Source organism: Carcharhinus amblyrhynchos, chromosome 10 (assembly GCF_965287045.1).
Source record: "Carcharhinus amblyrhynchos chromosome 10, sCarAmb.v2.hapA, whole genome shotgun sequence".
Classification (NCBI taxonomy): Eukaryota; Metazoa; Chordata; class Chondrichthyes; order Carcharhiniformes; family Carcharhinidae; genus Carcharhinus; species Carcharhinus amblyrhynchos.
The window spans coordinates 97,202,605-97,221,737 of NC_137333.1; positions in this window are offsets into that span (position 1 = coordinate 97,202,605).

Here is a 19,133-nt window from a genome sequence, read left to right on the forward strand (position 1 = left end):
TTCAGATATCACTTCAGAGACTTGAGAACAAAACCTAGACTAAAGCTCCCCTGTGCTGCTATCTTCTGAGGCCCAACAGAGTATGAGGCTAGAAAAATAGGCACTAAATATTTCAATATTCCAGTTCTCAACATGAGCAGATATTGACTTCATGCATGCATAAAATATTCTCATCAGTCATTTTATTGGTGGTAATGAAACCACTGAAAGTAAACGGATTAAAATAATGGACACAGGAATTCAGTTTGAAGACATTAATCCTTGGCAATGAATACTGATGTGCAGATGCCAGGGTGAGACTGGGGTAAACACAGTAAGAAGTCTCACAACGCCAGTCTAAAGTCCAACAGGTTTATTTGGTAGCAAAAGCCGCTAGCTTTCGGAACGCTTGCTGCCCCTTCGTTAGGTGAATGGGCGTTCTATTCACAAACAGGGCACTGTTTTATATGCCCTAATTGTGAATAGAACTACTAGAGGTTTCACTGGGCAGATGGCAGAAGTGTTCATTTAAAATTCAATCCTTTCTTTATTCCCCTAACTCCAGAAAGATACAGCAGTCCTGTTAAAAGAAGGCACATTTACGCTTTATACACAATCCTCAAACTTGATGATTATGTTTCTAAGGTTAACTATTGGACTTCAAAAGAAACATATATAATTGGGAGATTGTAAACTTGTGAGGCAAAATAGTAAGTTTACTTCATACATATGGTAGCCTTAAAGTATTTTTTTAAAAAGTTGATCAATTCTGGGAAGAGGAACTTCAAAAGAACTATAGGAAAAATAGAATGGGGAATCAAAGGGAAAAGTAAAACTGAAGGCTGTTTGGTGCGACAGTGAGATGTTGACCAAGACAGCCAGACCTGTGAACACCAGTTTAGAGAAGAGAAACCTGTGTGAGATTTCCCCTAAATCATCGAGGGCATGATGTGGCAACATTGCTGGATTTCTTTATACAGGTTAAAAATCTATGAGGATTTTGCCATCAAAAGAAAGTTTTAGCTCTGAGTTTCGTTAAACCAAAATCTTTTAGGAAATGTTTGTTGTACTATCAACTATGTAATGGTATTCTTCTGTCTTTGACTATTATTTTCTTTTTTTAATGTTAATAGATGGTTAAATTTAATATTTTAAATCATTACAAGTGGTCTGGAAACACACTTATCTTGACTTGAGATACCTCCTCATAATATACAAATTGCAAACTGTTGTGGCAGCTTGTTCCAGGTTTCCATTTGGGATATGGGCAGCTGGGCGCTTGCCATCTGCTGTGCCGCAACACATAACATTATGTCAGGGGAACTAGAGTTGGTTAATAAAGCAAACATTACTCCGTGAACATACCAAAAAGAAAATTGAACTTAGTTTGATCATTTTAATTGGTGTCTAAATCTTAGGTTGTATTTCCTTCTGGGGTGAGGAGACCAACTATAGGGAAACCTCTGAGTCCCAATCTCACATCCCTTGACATACTGTTTCAGTGCCAAGCTAATTAATGGCCAGAGAGCATGCTCCCATCTAATTGAAGGGGTGGGTGGGCTACTGAGGCTGGGGAAGGCAATAAAAGTCCCTGCAGCAATAAAACATCAACAACCCTACTATTCAAAATGGGATGTACTTACAGGAGAGAAATTGGTCTACAACTTGAATGGAATGCATAGCTATGGGGTTTTTTATTCAGTGCTTTAATCACGCACCACAGCCTCAGAACTCTGTCTAAATGAATGGATGTTGAATGTTCTAATGAAAAGCCACATCAACTGTGTTTCTCTCTCCTTGTAGATGCGACCGTGAGTGTTTCCAACTCTTCCCCAGTTTCCAGCATATTTTGCTTTAATATTTGGGTTTTGAGTGAGTTGAACCGTGAGTCGAGAGGCAGGATTTTCCAACCACGTTCGCCCCAAGGCCAGAAATTCCTGCTCGAGGCCAAGAGACCTTTAAGTAATCTGTCAGATTTCCCGTCCTGCCCATTCCAATTCCCACAGTGAGCAGGATGAGAGTTTCCTACCTGGAGGGTCAAAACTGACACAAATCTATTTTTTGATATATGTGTAGGGCGAGCCATTGGTTGCTGAGGCCTGTCTCTGCTGGGACAGTTAAGATGCACAAATAATTGCCACGATACTGCGCCAAACACACATGGACTCACCCAAACCCGTTTAAAACTCTGAACCAACCCCACAGAGGGCATTTTCAACCATTCATTCAAATAGATTTTGAACTGCACCACAAGCACACACCACTAGAGGGCAGGCTCAGCCAGCAAATAGCATCTGTGTGTTTGGCATGTAAATTCTCAGCTCTCCTTCAGGGTTGTCCTGACATCCCGAACAACAACAACCTACACTGGCACGGCGCCTTTAATGTAATAAAATATGACAAGTCATTATCAAGAATAAATTAGGACCCCGAGCCAGTTAAGGAGATATTAGGACAGGCGGCAAATGGCTTGGTCATAGAGTCAGGTTTTAAGAAGCATCTTAAAGGTGGTGGGGGGTGGGGGGCTGCGGTGGGCGGGGGGGGGGGGAGGGTGGTGGGTAAGGAGTTGGATAGGATTAGGGAAGGAATTCCAGAACTAAGGGTGGCACAGTGGCGCAGTGGTTAGCACTGCTGCCTCACAGCGCCAGGGACCTGGGTTCAATTCCAACTTCGGGTCACTGTCTGCGTGGAGCTTGCATATTTTCCCTGTATCTGCGTGGATTTCCTCCGGGTGCTCCGGTTTCCTCCCGCAGTCCAAACATGTGTGGGTTAGGTGATTGGCCAGGCGAAATTGACCCTTAGTGTCAGGGGACTAGCTAGGGTAAACTGCATGGTGTTATGGGGATTGGGATTGTGGTCGGTGTGGACACGATGGGCCAAATGGCCTCCTTTTGCGCTGTAGGGGCTTCTATGTTCTAAAGCACAGCTGCCAAAACTGAAGTTAGTACAACTGGTCCTTAAAGTTTATTGATTAGCGTGTTACATTAATAGGCTTACATTAACACTGCAATGGAGTTACTGTGAAAGTCCCCTAGCCGCCACACTCCAGCACATGTTCAGGTCAATGCACCTAACCAGCACATCATCGGACTGTGGGAGGAAACCAGAGCACCCGGAGGAAACCCATGCAAACACGGGGAGAACATGCAAACTCCACACACACAGTGACCCAAACTAGGAATCAAACCCTTTTCTAAGGCAAGGAAAGATAAATTTTTGAACAGTAAAGGAATTAAGGGTTATGGTGAGCGGGTGGGTGAGTGGAGCTGAGTCCACAAAAAGATTAGCATGATCTTATTGAATGACGGAGCAAGTTTGAGGGGCCAAATGGCCTTCTCCTGCTCCTGGTTCTTATGTTCTTTAACCCAGTTCCCTGGCATTGTGAGGCACCAGTGCCGCTCACCCAAGCTGGCTGTGGTCTTGGGCAGTAGTCGAGAACTGAAGGAGTGCAGGTGTCTTGGAAGGTTGCAGTGCAGGGGGAGGGGGTGGTGAGTTCTTTGGGGGGGGGGGGGGGTGGAATTTGAAAAAACGAGGAGATATTGGTGAACTGAGAGCCAGAGTCAGTCAGCTAACAGGACCGTGAAGGTGAGTGGGATTTGGGGCAAGTTTGGCAGCGGGATGCAGAGTTCTGAAAGAGGTGAAGTTTATGGAGCATGGGAGCTGGCCAGCAGCCAGGGAAGCATTGGGAATAGTCACATCTGGAGATAACACAGACATGGGTGAATGTTTTAGGGACAGATGGACTGAGACAGGAATTAAAGATTTCTCTAGCAAACACCACTACAACCGACCAGGGAGAAAGTTTATAACACAGATAAAAAACCTTTCAGTTTATTATTTATAAAAATATTAATGATGGAAAAGAAGAGGCTGCTCGACAGAATCATCCACTTAGACTCCTGATAGAAGTTTACAAAATTTTGAGGGGCATGGACAGAGTGGATAGTCAGAAGGCTTCTCCCAGGGTGGAAAAGACAATTATTAGGGGGCATTGGCTTAAGGTTTGAGGGGCAAGGTTTACAGGAGATTACAGAAAGGATATTGTTAAACTAGAAAGAGTGCAGGAAAGATTTACTAGGATGCTACTGGGACTTGATTATTTGAGTTATAAGGAGAGGTTGAATAGACTGGGACTTTTTTCTCTGGAGCATAGAGGGGTGATCTTATAGACGTCTATAAAATAATGAGAGGCATGCTTCAGCTAGATAGTCAATATCTTTTCTCAAAGGCAGGGGAATCTAAAACTAGAGGGCAGAGATTTAGCGTGAGAGAGGAGAAATACAAAAGGGTACAGAGGGGCAATTTTTTCACACAGAGGTTGGTGAATGTCTGGAACAAGCTGCCAGAGGTAGTAGTAGAGGTGGGTGCAATTTTGTCTTTTAAAAAGCATTTAGATAGTTACATGGGTAAAATGGGTATAGAGGGATATGGGCCAAATGCGGACAATTGGGATTAGCTTAGGGGTTTAAAAATAAGGCGGCATGGACATGTTGGGCCGAAGGACCTGTTTCCAAGCTGTAAACCTCTATGACTATGACTCTATGAGATGTAGGAGGCAGGTTTTTTGCAGAGAGGGTGGTGGGTGCCTGGAACTCGCTGTCAAGGGGGGTAGTGGAAGCAGATACAATTGTGACTTTTAAGGGGCGCCTTGACAAATACATGAATGGGATGGGATTTGCAGGATATGATCCCCAGAAGGGTGGGGGATTTTAGTTCAGTCGGGCAGCATGGTTGATGCGGACTTGAAGAGCCGAAGGGCCTGTTCCTGTACTGTAATTTTCTTTGTTCTTTAGATAATGACAAGTCCATTCATTTCCAATTGGCCTGGAACTATTGGACCATCAATAGCGGGGCCGTAGTGGGGGCAGTTAGAGCTGGGAAGTCACATGGTGATGCTTCCAGGAAACCAGGGTTGGTATATTTAGGGTGGTACCTTTACGGTTTCACCATCAACATTAGCACTGATCACTCTTAGAATCATAGAATCCCTACAGTGCAGAAGGAAACCATTAGGCCCATAGAGGTTGTATCAACCACAATGCCACCCAGTCCCTATTCCTGTAACTGCACATATATATCCTGCTAAGACCCATGATGTAAAGGGGCAGTTTAGCCTGGCCAATCCACCTAACCCGCACATCTTTCGAGTGTCGGGGGAAACCAGAGCAACTGGAGAAAACCCACACAGACACAGGGAGAACGTGCAGTCTCCAAACAGACAGTCGCCCAGAGCCGGAATTGAATCCGGATCTCCGGTGCTGTGAGGCAGCAGTGCTAAGCACCGTGCCACCCTCGTTCAACCACCTATGAGTTTAATTCCTCCCGGATTGGTGTAATAATTTGCATCTGGAATTTTACCACTATGGTTAGCCCAATAAAATAAAACGACTGTATTAAACTGCCATAACTGGGAGCACATGTAAGAATGCTCACTAACACATTAGAAGTACATTTGAAGGGGACTAAAATATGAGTTGTGGAGAATTCACAAACTCCTTTGCGCTGCTTCCTGAGCTCACCCACATGTGGAAAATTGCAACAATGTGTAATTTTGCTGAACAGAGAGAACAGGTTGCCAAAGTTTTTCATCTTGCACTCATCAGGATAAATGCAGAAACGTCAAATGCAGAAATCGCCACAATTTATACGACAGAAGAAAAGATTACTGATTATTTGCAAGTCGACCTTGATTGGCTGCGATGTTACCATGGAGAAAATAACAGGCAGCTATGAACTCCTAAGATCCTGGGTAGTTGAAAAGAAGGTGCAAGACTTGGACATATTCCTGTTGTTTGCAGAACGTGGATCCCAGTCTCTGAATGTATGTTGCTTCTGGCAAGCGTAAATGAGCCACATTACGAGCTCAAGTTGGATGTCTTGGCCCATGTTTATCCTTCAAGAATAGTTTAGAATCATAGATTCCTACTGTGCAGAAGGAGGCCACTCAACCAATCAAATCTACACCGACTACAATCCCACTGAGGCCCTACCCCCATAACACCAGTCATTTACCCAAGCTAATTCCCTCCTGATACTAAGGGCAATTTAGCGCGGCCAATGCACCTAACCCACATATCTTTGGACTGTAGGAAGAAACCCATGCAGACACAGGGAGGATGTGCAAACTCTACATAGACAATGACCCAAGTTGGGAGCAAAACCCTGGTCCCTGGAGCTGTGAGGCAGCGGTGATAACCACAGTGCTGCCCCATAATTTTAATAATTTTAAGTAGGATAATCACTACAAAATTCCAGATTTTTTTTAAGAACTATATCTTCATATTTCCTATGATGCAAATTCGATGCTTTGCATCTTCAAATGCCACAGGATGGGGATATCATCCCACTTATCACAAATGGACCTATGGTGGGGCAATTAAAATTAGGGATGGCCAAAGGGTTTGAATTAGAGGAACGCAGATATCTTGGAAGATTTGAGGAATTGATGGAGATCAGAGAGGTAGAGGAGGGTAACGCCATGAGGGACTTGAAAACAAGGATGTTCTTCTCATCTTCTGTTGTAACATTGGCAGAAACACAGCAGTTATTGTCATTTTCCATCATTACTAGCGTCCAATGTCATGTTTAACAAGGGCTACGTTCTGAACTGATTTCACTGCATCTTGTGGGGTGGCATGGTGACACAGTGGTTAGCACTGATGCCTCACAGTGCCAGGGACCTGGGTTCAATTTCAGCCTTGGGTCACTATCTGTGCGGAGTTTGCATGTTCTCCCCGTGTCTGTGTGGGTTTCCCCCAGGGGCTCCAGTTTCCTCCCATACTTCAAAGATGTACAAACTGGAGGGACAGCATCTCATCTTCCGGCTAAGCACTTCATAACCTTATAGGTTATGGGTTTTGAGACTGGGTGGGATTGTGATTGGTGTAGGCTTGATGGGCCGAATGGCCTTCTTCTGTATTGTCAGGATTTTGTGATTCTATTCTTTGCCTGTCTGACATATTTTCCCATTGCTTTCCTATTTAATTTGGAAGCTATTAAATCTGTGATTGATATCTATGTGGCTATCATAGAAAAGCGAGAAAGAACAAATTTGCATTGGTATGGCATTGTTCATATCCCAACAATGTCCCAAAGCATTTCACAACCAACACAGTAGTTTTTGAAGTGTGCTCTCAGTTGCAAATTGAAACCCAGCAGTTAATTTGCACATTGCACTGTCACCAAAAGAACAATGAGATAGACACCCAATTAAACTCTTTCAAGGACGTTGGCTGAAGGGGAACTTTTTTGAGAGGGGGATGTTATCATTCAGAGAGCAGCTGAGGTTCCCCGGATGTCCTGGCCCATGTTCATCCTTCAAGAATTTTCATGAAAACAGCTCATATGGTCATAGTTCTCATTAAGGTGCTAGCCCAAGCTATGCTGAAACTTTCAGCCTACACTGTTGAAGGTGCCATCTTTCCGATCTCTCCCAAAAAAGTTCTGAGCTCCCAATTTGCGTGAAAATGGGAGTAACTCCCACCAATTTTATTCAGCAGGATTTTAGATTGAGTCTCCATTTTTCTGAGAACTGCAGAGTATTGTCACAGGGTTCATGATGAAAATCTGGGGCCAGCGAGGCAGGCAGCCATTGCGCTGAGTGGGCCATTGCGCATGTGCTGATCTGTCAACATTGCCAGCCTCCCGATCGCTGGCCAGCCCTACACTCCACATCGTTGGCATGCTGATCCCCCCCCGACTGCCTGATTGCTGGCCTCCTGGACCTCCCAAGGCCAGACCCCTATCCCCATCCCTGGTGGGCAGTGCCAAGGTATCCTTGGGCATTGCCAGTTTGACCCTTGGGCAGTAGCAGGGTACCAAGCTGGCACTGCCCATTGGGCATCCCCTCTTACCCCTGACCTCAATGGCACACGTTCCTTCCAATGGGGTTGAGCCACCTATTCCCCGTTAGTGGGGAGCTGTCTTAAACCCATTGGAGGGAACCACTCCCAACATGGGCAGGAGGCGGGGGAGATGCTAGCGGGTCTGGAGACTTACAGGGCAGGGCTTACTCAGTTAATGGTAGGGCACTGGGGAGGGTTACTGAACAAAGTGATCTAGGGATACAGGCTTTAGCTCCTTGAAAGTGGAGTCAAAGGTGGCTAGATGGTGAAGAAGGCACTCAGCATACTTGGTTTCGTTGGTCAGAGCATTGAATACAGGAGTTGGGATGTCTTGTTGAAGTTGTACAAAACATTGGTAAGGCCACACATAGAATACTGTGTACAGTTCTGGTCATAAAACATAGAACATAGCACACAGAACAATACAGCACAAACAGGCCCTTCGGCCCACAAGTTGAGCCGATCATATCCCTACCTACCAGGCCTATCTATAACCCTCAATCCCATTAAATCCCATATAATCATCCAGAAGTCTCTTAAAAGACCCCAACGAGTTCGCCTCCACCACCACCGAGGGCAGCCGATTCCACTCACTCACCACCCTCTGAGTGAAAAACTTACCCCTGACATCTCCTCTGTACCTACTCCCCAGCACCTTAAACCTGTGTCCTCTGGTAGCGAAATAGCCTCCGAGAATCCACCCTATCTATACCTCTCAACATCTTATAAACCTCCATCAGGCCACCTCTCAATCTTCGTCTCTCCAGGGAGAAAAGACCTAGCTCCCTCAACCTATCCTGCAACGCTGATTTAAGAGTCACACTATTATAGAAAGGATATTATTAAACTAGAAAGAGTGCAGAAAAGATTTACTAGGATGCTACTGGGACTTGGTGGTTTGAGTTATGAGAAGGTGCTGGATAGACTGGGACTTTTTTCTCTGGAGCGTAGAAGGCTTAGGGGTGATCTTATCAAGATATATAAAATATTGAGGGCCATAGATCAGCTAGATGGTCAATATCTTTTCCCAAAGGCAGAGGAGTCTAAAACTAAACGGCATTGCTTTAAGGTGAGAGGGGAGAGATACATTAAGGCCCAGCGGGGCATTTTTTTCACACAAAGTGTGGTGAGTGTCTGGAACAAGCTGCCAGAGGTAGTAATAGAGGCAGGTACAATTTTGTATTTTAAAAAGCATTTAGACAGTTACATGGGTAAGGTGGGTATAGAGGGATATGGACCAAATGCGGGCAATTGGGACTAGCTTAGAGATTTGAAAAAAAAAGGGTGGCATGGACAAGTTGGGCCGAAGGACCTATTTCCATGCTGTAAACCTTTATGACTCTATGTGGCATCCCTGCCCTTGTGTTGGGGTTATTATGTATATGACAAGTGAAGAGATAAGTTTAGAGTGCATATCTCCACCATGCTGTTTAACTCAATGTTATGGGAGGCAGTAGCATCGTGCTATTGTCACTGGACTAGTACTCCAGAGACCCAGGGTCACGCTCTGAGGACCCGGGTTCATATCCCACCATGGTGGAGGATGTAATTTTAATTCAAAATTTGGAATTAAAAATCTACTGAAATCATTGTGGTAAAAACCCATCCAGTTCACCAATGTCCTTCAGGGAAGGAGATCTGTTGTCTTACCTAGTCTGGCCTACATGTGATTCCAGATCCACAACAATGTGAGTGACTCTTCAGAATTGCCTCAGAGATGGGCCATAAATTGTGGCCCATGTCTCATGACTGAATTCATTAATTAAAACAAAAGTAAATTAGACACCTCTGCCTTGAGGCTTTTCCCTGCCTGGCTCTTGCTCTATAACTACAGATGTGGAAAAACAGAGGAAAACTTTTTATCATTTCACAGAATTATTATGGGTGCAGTAGGTGGCCATTTGGCCCATCATGTCTGCACTGATTGAAGACCTCCCACCTCACTGGGGAGACTGCTGGCCAATTCTAATCCAACAACCTGTTCTGAAAACCCTGCTCACATTTTGAGATCTGTGATAAACCCCACACAGCAGCAGAGGCCAACCCACAAAATTATTAGTGATAGACAGCATGATTTTGTACGAGGGAGGCCATGTCGCTCTAATTTGATTGAGTTTTTTGAGGAGGTGATAAAAATGATTGACAGGGAAAAGGATGTGGATGTTGTCTATATAGACTTTACTAAGATATTCGACAAGGTCCCTCATGGCAGGCTGGTGAAAAGGGTTAAATCTCACAGGATCAGGGTAAACTAGCCAAATGGATTCAGAAATGGCTTGGCCGTATAAGATAGAGGGTAGCGATGGAAGAGTGTTTTTCTCAAGGGAGGTCTGTAACCAGTGGTGTTCCGCAGGACTCAGTGCTGGGACCTCTGCTGTTTGTAATATATATAAATGACATGGAAGAAAACGGAGCTGGTCTGATTAGCAAGTTTATGGACGATACAAAGATTGGCGGAGTTGCAGACAGTGATGAAGATTGTTAGAGAATACAGCAGGATATAGATAGGCTGGAAAATTGGGCAGAGAAATGGCGGATGGAATTTAATCCAGATAAATGCAAGGCGATACATTTTGGTAGATCCAATTCAGATGGGAATGATAAAATAAATAGCAGAACCATCAGGAGCATAGACACCCAGAGCGATCTGGGAGTACAGGTCCACAGATCCTTAGAAGTGGCAGTGCAGGTGGAAAAGGTGGTGAGGAAAACGTATGACAACCTTGCCTTCAATGGACGAAGCAACACTGATAAAAGTTGGCAAATTATGTTGCAGTTGTGTAAAATGTTGGTTAGACCACATTTGGAATACTGTGTCCAATTCTGGTCACCACACTCCCAGAAGGATGTGGAAACTTTGGAGGGAGTGCATAAAAGGTTTACCAGGACGTTCATTGGTACGGAGGTTATTAGTTATGAGGAGAGATTGAATAAACTGGAATCGTTCTCTCTGGAAAGACGGATGCTGAGGGGGCGACCTGATAAAAGTTCACAAAATTATGAGGGGTATGGATAGAGCGAACAGTTGGAAGCTTTTTCCCAGGGCAGAAATGACAATTACAAGGGGACACAAGTTAAAAGTAAGGGGGGAAAGGTTCAGTGGAGATGTGCAGGGGAAGTTTTTTACACAGAGGGTGGTGGGGGCCTGGAATGCACTGCCAGGTGAAGTGGTTGAGGCAGATAATTAGCAACATTTAAGGCTTAAGGGGAAGTGCCGGAAGATTGGAAAATGGCTAATGTTACGCCGTTGTTTAAGAAGGGTGCCAGGCAAAAGGCAGGGAATTATAGGCCGGTTAGTTTAACGTCTGTTGTAGGTAAAATGTTAGAATCTGTCATCACGGAGGAAATAGCGAGGCATCTTGAGGGGAATTGCTTGGTAGAGCAGACGCAGCACGGTTTCGTTAAGGGGAAGTCGTGTCTGACAAATTTACTGGAGTTCTATGAGGATGTGTCTAGGGCGGTGGATAGAAGAGAGCCGGTGGATATGGTCTTTCTTGATTTTCAGAAGGCGTTTGACAAGGTACCTCACAAGAGGTTATTGCAGAAGGTCAGGGGACATGGAGTTGGGGGTAGGGTGTTAGCGTGGATAGAGGATTGGTTGTCAAATAGGAGGCAGAGAGTGGGGGTCAATGGGTGCTATTCGGATTGGCGGTTGGTGACTAGCGGAGTGCCCCAGGGGTCGGTGCTGGGGCCTCAGCTATTTACCATTTATATAGATGATCTGGAGGAGGGAACCGAGTGTAGGGTGTCGAAATTTGCTGATGACACCAAGATTGGTGGAACGGCAAATTGCGCGGAGGGTGTGGAGAGTCTACAGAAGGATCTAGATAGGCTGGGCGAATGGGCCAGGAACTGGCAAATGGAATTTAATGTTGGCAAGTGTGAGGTGGTCCACTTTGGTAGGAAGAATGGTAGGAAGGATTATTACTTACGTGGCGAAAAACTGCAGCAGGTAATGGTGCAGAGGGACCTCGGGGTCCTTGTGCATGAGTCACAAAAACCCAGCCTGCAGGTGCAGCAGGTGGTCAGGAAGGCAAATGGGATGCTGGCCTTCATAGCGAGGGGGACTGAATATAAAAGTAGGGAGGTCTTGCTGCGGCTGTATAGGGCATTGGTGAGGCCGCAGCTGGAGTACTGTGTGCAGTTTTGGGTGCCGTACTTATGCAAGGATATTTTGGCTTTGGAGGGAGTGCAGAGGAGGTTTACTAGGCTGATGCCGGAGTTGAGGGGGTTGAGCTATGAGGAGAGGCTGAATAAACTGGGCTTGTACTTGTTAGAGTTTAGAAGAATGAGGGGAGATCTCATTGAGACATATAAGATGATGAATGGGATGGATAGGATAGAGGTGGAGAGACTTTTCCCGCTCAGAAAGGACAGTAGGACTAGGGGGCACAGCCTCAAGATAAAGGGGGGGCGGTTTAGAACGGAGTTGGGGAAGAACTTCTTCACTCAAAGGGTGGTGAATCTCTGGAATTCTCTGCCCGTTGAAGTGGTGGAGGCTGCCTCGCTAAATATTTTTAAGACGCGGGTTGATGGGTTTTTGATAAGAGAGGGGATTAAGGGTTATGGGGAGAGGGCGGGAAAGTGGAACTGAGCCACGACAGATCAGCCATGATCTTATTGAATGGCGGGGCAGGCTCGAAGGGCTAGATGGCCTACTCCTGCTCCTATTTCTTGTGTTCTTATGTTCTTATCTGGATAGACACATGAATAGGTGGGGAATAGAGGGATACAGGCGGCTGGTCTCGATAGGACAACTTGATCAGCGCAGACTTGGTGGGCCATCTCCCAATGTTAATGAATGCTTTCTAAAACTCTGAGATCCCCACCTGGAATGACTCTTTTCCAGAAACTAATCGGTTGTTCCTTGCTCAACCCCTGTCTGTGTTTCACTTAAATGCATCCATTAGTTGCGAAATACATTGGCCGGAACTCTCCAGTCCCGTACTGCTCCCCACCGCCCCGGCCACCATCGCTGCCAGCGAGAATGGAGAATTTGGCACTTGGCCAAAACAACATACGCTGCAGCGGGACTGGAGAATCCCAGCCACGGGCAATGTCAGAGAATTTCGACCATTGTTTACAAATGGTCAAATGAACCTGGGTGAAAACATTATCACCACTCACTGTCAGTAGTGGAGGTAATAATTACCCAATCAGGTTTTGATTTGGTTTATTATTGTCACATGTATTGGCATACAGTGAAAAGTATTGTTTTTTGTGCACTGTACAGACAAAGCATGCCATTCATAGAGTTCATAGAGGAAAAGGAAAGGAGGGGGTGCAGAATTTTGAAAAATATTCAACTTGCCCCATCTCCCAATGTTAACAAATGTTTTCTGAAATTCTGCGATCCCCGCTCTTCTCCAGAAACTAACCAATTCCTCTGACTTATGCTGATGGGTCTCTGCATCCTTGCCACAGTTCACCCTCCCACCCAACTTGGTATCTGGGCTGTGGAAGGAAACTAGAGCACCTGGAGAAACCCACGCAGACAATATGCAGACTCCTGCACAGTCACCCAAGCTGGGAATCAAACCCAGGTCCTTAGCGCTGTGAAGGAGCAGTGCTAACCATGGTGCCACAACCACTCTGGTGGCACCAGGTCCAATCAGATCATAGCTGGGATGTAGAGAAAGATCAGTTTAATATAAGGCAGCTCCATTCAATAGTCTGAAGGCAGCAGGGAAGAAGTTGCTCTTGAGTTGGTTAGTAAGGTTTGCCCTTATCAAATAACCATCCATTTTTATTAATTCCCTATGTTAGCAATGTAACTCGGGTATTGATTTTGTTTGTTAGGCTTTACATTACAAATGGACAGTAAATATGTTTTAATCTCAGAGAACATCTACACCGTTCTGAAATATATGAAAGCTATTTGAAATATCAAAGCATAATTGCAAGTACCTGCTTCGAAAGCCCAATTTGATTTCTATCATTTTCTCAGTTCCATGTATTCATGTATATTTATTTTTCACCCTGTATTACTTGGAACTGACAAAAAGGAAACATCACTTTGATGAAGAGCTGTAGTAATGGATCGGGCATGGCCTTGTAAATGAAATGAAGTAATTCACAGAACGCCCCTGTCTGTCAACTTTATCTGAAAGTACTTGTACAACTTGAGTAATGCAGATATGGGCCAATTGACAAGTTAAGGTGTAAGAATTGTTTAATTTAAGTGCTGCTCCGGAATATATGAATTTACTACGCTGGATACTGATCTTTATTGCGTGCAGACGTAGTCCACAGACAACATTGTGGCCAGTCCAACGTGACTGGAATCACAAGTTGTACTCAGTTCTTGAACATAAGAACATAAGAAATAGGAGCAGGAGTAGGCCATGTAGCCCCTTGAGATTCAATAAGATCACGGCTGATCTGAAGTGGATCAGTTCCACTTTCCCGCTTTCTCCCAATAACCCTTAATTCCCCTGTCTATCAGAAACCTATCTACCCGTGACTTAAATATATTCAGTGAGGTAGCCTCCACCACTTCAATGGGCAGAGAATTCCAGAGATTCACCACCCTTTGAGTGAAGAAGTTCCTCCTCAACTCCGATCTAAACTGCACCCCCCCCCTTATTTTGAGGCTGTGCCCTCTAGTTCTGCTATCCTTTCTAAGTGGGACGAATCTCTCTACCTCTACCCTATCTATCCCCTTTATTATCTTATACGTCTCTATAAGATCCCCCCTCAGCCTTCTAAACTCCAACGAGTACAGACCCAGTCTATTCAATCTCTCCTCATAGGCTAACCCCCTCATCTCCGGTATCAGCCTAGTGAACCTAGTAGGGCAACACTATGGCACAGTGATTAGCATTGCTGCCTCACAGCACCAGGGGCTTGGGTTCAATTCCCAGCTTGGGTGACTATGTGGAGTTTGCATGTTCTCCCCTTGTCTATGTGAGTTTCCCCCAGTTTCCTTCCATAGTCCGAAAGACATGCTGGTTAGGCGCATTGGTCATGCTAAATTCTCTCTCAGTGTACCTAAACAAGAGCCTGAGTGTGGTGACTAGGGGATTTTCACAGTAACTTCATTGCAGTGTTAATGTAAGCACACTTGTGACAAATAAATAAGGCAAGGATGTTCACTCCCTTTGTGACTGGTCTCTCGCAAAGCCAATACACTTAACCAACACCTCACTCTTAGAAACATTGTGGATAGGAGCAGGAGGAGACCACTTGGCCCTTCGAGCCTGTTCTGCAGTTCACCACGATCATGGCTGGCCATCCAATTTAATAGCCTAATCCTGCTTTCTCCCCATAACCTTTGATCCCATTCACCCCAAGTGCGATATCCAGCCGTCTCTTGAATACATCCAATGCTTTGGCATCAACTACTTCCTGTGGTAATGAATTCCACAGGTTCACCACTCTTTGGGTGAAGAAATGTCTCCTCATCTCCATCCTACATGGTCTACCCTGGTTCTGGCATCTCCCACCATCGGGAACATCCTCCCTTCATCTACCCTGTCTAGTCCTGTTAGAATTTTATAAGTCTCTCTGAGATTCCATCCCCTCCAATTTATCTGAGCTCCAGTGAAAATGGTCCTAACCTAGTCAATCTCTCCTCATACATCAGTCCCTCTGTCCCTGGAATCAGCCTGGTAAACCATCACTGCACTCCCATGAGAGCAAAAACATCTTTCCTCAGAAAAGGAGACCAAAATTGCTCGCAATATTTTAGGTGTGGCCTCCCCAAGTCCCTGTATATTTGCAACAACACACCTCTGCTCCAGTACTCGAAACCTCTAGCAATGAAGGCCAACATACCACTTGCCTTCTCTGCCGCCTGCTGAACCTGCATACTTACCTTCAGTGACTGGTGCACAAGGCCACCTCAGTCCCGCTGCACACTCCACTCTCCCCAGTTTACAGCCATTCAGGTAGTAACCTGCCTTCTTGTTTTTGCTTCCAAAGTGAATAACCTCACACTTATCCAAATTATACTGCATCTGCCATTGATTTGCCCACTCACACAACCTGTCCAGATCATGCTGAAGGATCTCTGCATCCTTGTCACAGTTCACCTTCCCACCCAATTTTGTATTCAGACTATGGGAGGAAACCAAAGCACCTGGAGAAAAACCCATGCAGACACGAAGAGAACGTTCAGACTCCCACAGAGACAGTCACTCAAGCCGGGAATCAAACCGGGGACCCTGGCACTGTGAGGCAGCAATGCTAATCACTGTACCACCGTACCGCCCATAGTGATAAAGGTCACTGAACTGGTAAACCACACACCTAGAGCAATGCTCCGGAGTTCCAGGTTCAAATCTCACCAAGGTAGATGGCTATATTTGAACCTGAATTCTGAAATAAACCTAAGGTTGTGAAAGGGATCATAAAAATATAAGATGATTTTACACCTGGACTTCCGGTGGGGACCAATCACCGAAAGAGTGAGCATCCGTGCTGAATATTCCACCTCAAACGCAGACTGCTTACGTTCCAACTGCTGAGATAAGGCAGCTCAGTACAGATTGAACCCGAGACCTCCCAGCCTATGTACCTCACCATGGAAGCCTTCTGCAGAAATTGCAGATGTATGGGATTGAGGGTGATTTAGGAAATTGGATTAGGAATTGGCTGGCGGATAGGAGACAGAGGGTAGTGGTTGATGGTAAGTATTCGACATGGAGTGCAGTTACGAGTGGTGTGCCTCAGGGATCTGTTTTGGGGCCACTGCTGTTTGTAATTTTTATAAATGATCTGGATGAGGGTATAGCTGGGTGGATTAGTAAATTTGCTGATGACACCAAAGTCGGAGGTGTGGTAGATAGTGAGGAAGGGTGTCTTAGTCTACAGGGAGACTTGGACAAGTTGCAGAGCTGGGCCGAGAGGTGGAGGATGGAGTTTAATGCGGAAAAGTGTGAGGTAATTCACTTTGGCAGGACTAATGGATGTGTAGAGTATAGGGCTAACGGTAGGACTCTGAATAGTGTGGATGAACAGAGGGATCTAGGTGTATGTGTACATAGATCCCTGAAAGTTGGGAATCAAGTAGATAGGGTTGTTAGGAAGGCATACGGTGTCTTGGCGTTTATTGGTAGGGGGATTGAATTTAAGAGCCGCAGCGTCATGTTGCAACTGTACAAAACTCTGGTGCGTCCGCACTTGGAGTATTGTGTGCAGTTCTGGTCCCCACATTATAGGAAGGATGTGGAGGCTTTGGAGAGGGTGCAGAGGAGGTTTGCCGGGATGTTGCCTGGTATGGAGGGGAGGTCCTATGAGGAGAGACTGAGGGATTTGAGGTTGCTTTCATTAGAAAGAAGGCGGCTGCGAGGGGACCTTATTGAAACATATAAGATGATCAGAGGTTTAGATAGGGTGGACAGTGATAGCCTTTTTCCTCGGATGGAGAAAGCTAGCACGAGGGGGCATAGCTTTAAATTAAGGGGTGGTAGTTATAGGACGGATGTCAGGGGTAGGTTCTTTACCCAGAGGGTGGTGAGGGATTGGAATGCCCTGCCTGCTGCAGTTGTGGATGCGCCTAGTTTGGGGGCGTTTAAGAGATCCGTGGATAGGTTTATGGATGGAAAGGGTTTGGTTTAGGTTAGAGGGTCATTGTTTTTTTTAACTGGTCGGCGCAACATCGTGGGCCGAAGGGCCTGTTCTGCGCTGTAATGTTCTATGTTCTATGTTATTGCATTTACTCATTAAAGTCAGCCAGCTGCAATCACTGGTTCTGTTTCTGAGCAGGCATGGCCCTGGGCGTGCACACCAGCAGCTAATTCCCTGCAATTGTTTCACCAGCTCATTCATTTCCTGAAGGAAAGATAAAGAAGGGACAGAGATTGCTACATTCCCCGCCCGCTGCCTGATGAAGTCTGGTACTTACAATAGCGAGGTAATTTAAATGCCGATTCTATAGCCTCATTTTCTCCCACCTAGGGTCAGATCAAATTCAATACCAGTGTGTGAAGGACCAGTAAATTAGGTCACCCGATCCACATTGATCTTATCCACCTTGTTTCATAGGAACAATGGCGTTCAGTCACCCAGGGCTCCAGTAGCAATCTATCTGTAGGAGAGAAGAACGCTATACAATGAATTTTCCAGTAATGGGTATTAATTGTGCCACCTCTTCCGCTTGACGGCATTTCTCTAGCTTCAGAAATATTTGTTTCCCTTCTCGAATCTGTAGATGGATTGTGCCTGTTGACTGAAATAGATTTTACCATGTTTTCCTTACTCTTCATCACTGGAGTTTATACTGACCTTGTCTTGACCCTACAGCCTGAAGCCAGTTTGCCTCAGTTTTTTTTTTAACAAGAAAACTTAACGCGTGATCTCAATAAAGTGACTTGGCACTTCCTGCAGACAGCCAATGAATCTTAGGGAGGCGTTCATTTATGAAGGCACATTCCAAGATACCTGCAAGTTAGTTAGATTTAGCTGCGCTCCTTAAAATAGTACCACAAGCTTTCTTTTGTAATCATAGAATCCTACAGTGCAGAAGGAGGCCATTCGGCCCATTGACTCTCCACTGACAACAATCCCACCTAGGCCCTATACCCGTAATCCCACATATTTACCCCGCTAATCCCTCTAACCTATGCTTCCTAAGACACTAAGGCTCAATTGAACATGGCCAATCAATCTAACCCACACATGAGGAAACTGGAGCACCTGGAGAAAACCCACACGGACACGGGGAGAATGTGCAAACTCCACACAGACAGTCTGGAATCGAACCCAGGTCCCTTGAACTGTGCGGCAGCAGTGCTAACCACTGTGCTACTGTGCCGCCCCTAGTATAAGTATAATGTAAGTATACATGTAAGTTTAATTAATTTGTCCACTTGCTTCAGTTCATATCATTCACATCTCCAGGCTCACACTCAAAGCTACAGTCACAATGCCTGGAAATAAGAATAGATTGGGCCAAAATTCTACCCAAAGCTATTTTCGGCAACAATTGCCCCTTCAGTTAACAATACAAACCATTCAGCCCTCAAACCATATCATCACCTAGGTCTCCCTCACCCAACATCACCAGAGGATAATGGTCCTTCTGTCTCCTTTTTGATTGTGTTTTTAAAGTTTAAAGTTTATTTATTAGTCACAAGTAGGCTTACATCTTGATCTTTCTTTATACCCTAGCTATGACTGTAACAGTACCTGCACTCTCTCCTTTTCTTCTCTATGCTTTGACTATATAGCACACATGAAACAATACTTTTCACTGTCTACTAATACATGTGACACCAATAAATCAAATCAAATCGTATCATTAACATTGCAATGAAGTTACTGTGAAAATCCCCTCGTCGCCACACTCTGGCTCCTGTTTGGGTACAC